The sequence below is a fragment of the Kryptolebias marmoratus genome, linkage group LG2, assembly GCF_001649575.2.
Source record: "Kryptolebias marmoratus isolate JLee-2015 linkage group LG2, ASM164957v2, whole genome shotgun sequence".
Classification (NCBI taxonomy): domain Eukaryota; kingdom Metazoa; phylum Chordata; class Actinopteri; order Cyprinodontiformes; family Rivulidae; genus Kryptolebias; species Kryptolebias marmoratus.
Genome location: NC_051431.1, coordinates 35,339,491 through 35,345,825, shown reverse-complemented (window position 1 = coordinate 35,345,825; position 6,335 = coordinate 35,339,491). Strand labels below are relative to the sequence as shown.

The window sequence follows — 6,335 nt, the reverse complement described above, 5'->3', positions numbered from 1 at the left end:
GCTGCGAACCGCTCCAGTGAGAGCTGTAGATCATGGTCTGATGAAGCCAGTAGGACCACATCATCTGCAAAAAGCAGAGATGCGATCCTAAGGCCACCAAAACGGATCCCCTCAACACCTTGGCTGTGCCTAGAAATTCTGTCCATAAACGTTATCAACAGAATCGGTGACAAAGGGCAACCTTGGTGGAGTCCAACTCTCACCGGAAACGAGTCCGACTTACTGCCGGCAATGCGGACCAAGCTCTGACACCGGTCATCAAAGGGCCTGGTACCCCATACTCCCTAAGTACCCCCCACAGGATTCCCTGAGGGACACGGTCGAATGCCTTCTCCAAGTCCACAAAACACATGTAGACTGGTTGGGCGAACTCCCATGCACCCTCAAGGACCCTGCTGAGGGTATAGAGCTGGTCCAGTGTTCCACGACCAGGACGAAAACCACACTGCTCTTCCTGAATCCGAGGTTCGACTATCCGATGGACCCTTCTCTCCAGAACCCCCGAATAGACCTTACCAGGGAGGCTTAAGAGTGTAATCCCTCTGTAGTTGGAACACAACCTCCGGTCCCCCTTTTTGAATAAGGGGACCACCACCCCGGTCTGCCAATCCAGAGGAACTGTCCCTGATGTTCACACAATATTGCGGAGTCGCGTTAACCAACACAACCCTATAACATCCAGAGCCTTAAGGAACTCCGGACAAATCTCATCCACCCCGGGAGCCTTGCCACCGAGGAACTTTTTAACCACCTCGGTGACCTCAGCAGCGGAGATTGGAGAGCCCAACCCAAAGCTCCCAGGCTCTGCCTCCCCAATGGAAGATGTGCCGGTAGGATTAAGGAGGTCTTTGAACTATTTGTCCCACCGACCCACAACGTCCCGAGTCGAGGTCAGAAGCCCACCATCCTCACTATAAACAGTGTTGGTGCTGTACTGCTTTCCCCTCCTGAGACGCCGTATGGTGGACCAGAATTGCCTCGAAGCCGTACATAAGACTTTTTCCACAGCCTCTCCAAACTCCTCCAATGCCCGGGTTTTTGCCTTAGCGACCACCCCAGCTGCATGCCGCTTGGACTGCCGGTACCCGTCAGCTGCTTCCGGAGTCCCACAGGCCAAAAATGCCCGATAGGACTCTTTCTTCAGCCTGACAGCATCCCTTACCGCCGGTATCCACCAGCGGGTTCGAGGGTTGCTGCTGCGACAGGCACCAACTACCTTGCAACCACAGCTCCGATAAGCCGCCTCGACAATAGAGGCACGGAACATGGCCCACTCGGACTCAATGTCCCTCGCCTCCCCCGGAACATGTTCGAAGTTCTCCCGGAGGTGGGAGTTAAAGCTCCGCCTAACAGGAGACTCCGCCAGATGTTCCCAACAGACCCTCACAATACGTTTGGGCCTGCCAGGTCTGACCGGCATCCTCCCCCACCATCGGAGCCAACTCACCACGAGGTAGTGGTCAGTTAACAACTCCGCCCCTCTCTTCACCCGAGTGTCCATAACATGCGGCCGCATATCAGATGAAATGACAACAAAGTCGATCATTGAACTGCAACCTATGTTTGAACATGGTGTTCGTTATGGACAATCCATGACGAGCACAGAAGTCCAACAACAGAACACCGCTCGGGTTCAGATCAGGGGGGCTGTTCCTCCCAACCACACCCTTCCAGGTCTCACTGTCATTGCCCAGGTGAGCATTGAAGTCCCCCAGCAGAACAAGGGAGTCCACAAGAGGGGCACCCTCCAGTAACCCCTCCAAGGACTTCAAAAAGGGTGGGTAATCTGAACTGCTATTCGGCGCATCAACGCAAACAACAGTCAGGACCCGTCCCCCCACACGTAGGCGGAGGGAGGCTACCCTCTCGTTCACCGGGGTAAACCCCAACGTACAGGCACCAAGATGGGGGGGCAACAAGTATGCCCACTCCTGCTTGGCGCCTCTCACCGTGGGCAACTCCAGAGTGAAAGAGTGTCCAACCCCTCTCAAGGAGACTGGTTCCAGAGCCAGAGCCGTGCATTGAGGAGAGCCCGACTATTTCTGGCTGGAACCTCTCAACCTCACACACCAGCTCAGGCTCCTTCCCCACCAGAGAACATAGCCAGAACATAGAACTAGGAATGAACAAAATCACTTCAGTTTTATCATAATTAAAACTTAAAAAATTGACGCCATCCAGACCTTAATGTGGTTTAGACATTTCAACAGAGGATGTATAGAACTATTAAATTGTTTCAGAAGCAGATAAATCTGGAAATCATCAGCGTAACAGTGAAAGGAAAGACCATGCTTCCTCATAATAGACCCCAGCGGAAGCCGGTATAATGAAAATAAAAGTGGCCCCAGAATCAAACACTGGAACTCTGCATGTAAGAGGTGCTGAGGTGGAAAAAACTTTACCAACATTAACACAAAAGTGCCTTTCAGTAAAGTAAGAGCAGAACCACTGTAACGCGGCTCTTGTAATCCCTAACCAGTGTTCTAACCGCAATAAAAGGATACTGTGGTCAATAGTATCAAAGGCTGTATTAAGGTCCAGCAGCACAAGGATCACAAACTGACCAGATCATTTGCTAAAAAGATATCATTATAAGGCCTCACTAAAGCTTTTTCTGTGCTGTGTAAGTGTTTAAAATCAGACTGGAAGATTTCAGAAACTCCATTCTCATTTAAAAAGTTAATTAATTGAATAAAAACTATTTTGGAGATAGGTCTGAAATTTGAACAAACTGAAGGGTCAAGTCCGCGTTTTTTAATTAATGGATTTATTACCGCATGTTTTAAAACATCAGGAACAACACTGTTGGTAAACATGCTTTTTATAATAGCAAGAACAAAGGGTCCAATAGAGGGTAAAACAGTTTTTAAAAATGATGCAGGGATAGGGTCAACAGGTGAACCTGTGAGTTTCACATGACCAACAATATTCTCAAGAAAAGGAAGCGTAATAGGCTCAAACTGATCGAAGACAGCTGAGCAGGGGACAGAGACAGATTGGTCAAATGTCGAGTGAGGAATTGATGACCTGATCAACTCGACCTTATCAACAAAATAATGAAAAAACCATTGCAAGTATCCAAATAAAATCAATGGTTCTATAAAGAACACAGGGATTGTGACAGTTTGTCGCAATGATTTGAGAGAAGTATTTATTTTTCTCTGATTTAACAGTGGCTTGATAAAGTTTCCAACACATTTTCAATGCAATAAAAGAAACCTGCAATTTATCTTTTTACCATTTGCGCTCAGTCTTTCTGCACTGACACCTAACTGCTTGAGTGGTAACATTTAACCAAGGCTGCGGAGTAGGGTTACTGTACCTAGTTTTAAATGGGGCCACTAAATTCAAAAGCCTAAAACAAGATTCCTGATACAGAGAAAGCAATTCATGTGTATTAAAACACACTGATGTTTTTTATCATTTAAAATTTAGAAGTTAAGTTATTAGCCTGAGTGAGTGTCTCACCAAGTAACGAGGAGTAAGAGTTTGTTGATCCTAGCGCTGGCAAAAATCGTAGACGAAACAACGAGCCTGCCCTCTTCTCTTTTAAAGGCTAAGCGAGGTTTGAGGCTGGAGCCTTGTGCCAAGGTCAGTACCATACACAGAGCTCGCTGACATCCAGCCGAGGGATCCGAGTCACAGCACCAAATTGTCGTGGAAAAAAAAATCAATGTTCAGAGTCCACACAGAAGCTTATGTCAAACAAGGTCAGTCTGGTTCCCATGAAGAGAAACTGGGTAATTTGGTGACAACTCCTGGGCCTTGGAATTCAGACATAACCTAGTCAGGTATTATCTTATAAAAAAAACCTTCCCACCACATGCTGTTTGCAGCTAACATGTTTCCTAAAAACAGTCAAAAATCTTCCACCTCTACCCGATGTCCTTGGAACATTGAAAAAGTAGCAGTCAGAAGGCGGAAGTTCCGTAAAGACACTGAACTCACCAGTGCGCAGCCAAGTCTTAGTCACAAAGAGAAAATCGAATCCCCTGGTGCGTAAAGGTCATTCAGGATGAAAGTTTTATGCCCATCCTTGACGGAGTCACAGATGGATGGAAGAGATTATGACTGCAGGACCCAAGCCAGTGGTTTCGAATTCAGAAGGTTTATCCCATGACTCCTAATACTGGAACAGCAACGGTAAACCGGTCCACTGAGAGAACCAGGCCCCACTAACGGAACGGAACCTGCCTGGGCAGGGAGAACGCCATGAAGCAGGCATATAGGTACATCCACCAAAAGAGGATGATGCTTAGAACTCCGGTCATTGTTATTAAAAAAGGTGAGCTTAGAGGCACATAAATGAAGATCCAACAGTGACGATCATACACAAGTAAAGAGTTTATGTCACTGACAAAAGTGATATAAAACCACAAACATAGCTGAGAGAGGCAGACAGCAAGCCACGAACACTGGCTCCATCTCGTCCATTAATTCAGTTTATTTATATAGCACCAAGTCACAACAAAAGTTGTCTCAGGGCACTGGACAAAACCATTCACATATATTACAAAGAGCCAATTAGTAAAAGTTATCTGTCTAAGGAAGCCAGCAGATTGTGTCAAATCTTTACTTTGTCACAGTCTCCCATCCTGAGCAAGCACAATGGCAACAGTGAAAAGTAAAAACTCCCTTTTAACAGGAAAAAAACCTCCAGCAGAACCTGGCTTGTAAACGAGCAGCCATCTGCTTCGACCAGCTGGGGTTTGAAAGGACAGGAAAAAGACACAGACAAACACAGAATGACTGGTCCAGGTGTAATTTCTTTTGGAAGAAAGACAAAGAAAAACATGTTAATGATAGAAATAATTACAAATACAAACATAAAATGTAAAGCAAGTAAAGACAGCAGCAGAAAGAGGAAATATGGTCAGTTTGTGCTCCAGTAGTCCAAGTCTATAGCAGCATAACTAAGAGATAGATCAGGAAACCCAAGCCAACCCTAACTATAGGATTTATCAAAAAGGAAAGCCTTAAGGCTAGTCTTAAAAACAGACAGGGTGTCAACCTCATCAAAAGAAACTGGAAGTTGGTTCGAAAACAGTCAAAACAACAAATTCATATGATTTAAACGGTTTTAGAGCCATTTCTGTAATCCCAATATCATGTTCAAGCCTCTGTAATAGAATATTGTGAACAATTGTATCAAATGCAGCACTGAGATCTAACAGGACAAGTGTGACAGCTCTTCCTGCTGTCACACACACACCAGAGACAAGGCTGAATGGTAATGTGGGACCTGAGTAGTAAATTTGATATAATAAAACTGCAGGAAATGTGGCAGGCTTTAAACTCGAGCCAATAAATTGACAATCATTTATTTAAAAGACATGTTAAAAAGTGCAGTACTAGGCGGCAGAGTCAACAAATAAGTTGGTGGAAACAGTTAAAAGTCAGAGTCTTAGCTAGACGAGGGGAGGGCGTATCATCCCTCTAAAGCTCCATGCTTCTCGTCTCCAGCTAACCAATCCTGCACGGCAACCGACAGGGGGATCTTCTCCAGTGGAAGATCTTGGTGATGATCCAGTCCCCCTTTCTCCACAGCAGCCAGTCGTCTGATCCTTAACGGCGAGTCGGCCGTTCGAACCTCTGCGGCACCCTCCAGTCCTTCCGTTCCGCTGCCCTGCGTCCTGGGTCTATCCGGCACCCCTCTTTCTCTCTCTCTTCAACTGTCCAACCACCCTTTTATCTCCGATTTCTCAGTCTGCACGCTACTTGGCTAATGAAGAACACCTGCGCCGTCAAAGTGGGTGGCTGTGGATGGTAACGTCACCTCAAAAACAAAACAAAATCAGCAAAACATGCAACACAGCAACCCAAATGAAAATAACTCAAAATAAACTAATAAAAAAGCAAACAACTCCAAAACACCAAAGTAAATAACTTGAAAACACCACAGCAAACATCACATGAACTCAAAAGGGTCACATTACCACAGTAACTATGTTTTTTTTAATTTTTTGTTTTTCATTCTTAAAATGAGTTTATATATCAATGATTGGGTAATTTTAGATTTTCATTTTCAATTAAAATGATTTTTTTAGCCTGACTCTTTGGTTGACTATTTGCAGTGCACACATCTAGTTAAAACCCACCTTCAAACATGAACAATGAGGCTAGACCAACACATCCACCCCCCAAAGCTCCGAAGGACAAAGGGACCACCAGGAAAACGAAAGGTATGCCAAGAGTGCTTATTGTTGGAGATGAGGCAGTAAATGGAGTCAGTCATGTTTGCAACCCCAAGAAAACGAAAGTGGTTTCTTTTCTTGGTGACACTGTATCTGATTTGACTCGCAAAGTGCTCTCTCTAGCCAATGATCAGCCAAACA

At 45.4% G+C, this 6,335-nt stretch overlaps 1 protein-coding gene across 2 annotated transcripts in view; it reads right to left on the bottom strand.

Moving 5' to 3' along the window:
- adgra1a (adhesion G protein-coupled receptor A1a) overlaps positions 1–6,335 on the bottom strand; it is an 89,687-nt gene that overhangs the window by 34,172 nt on the left and 49,180 nt on the right. The window lies entirely within an intron of this gene.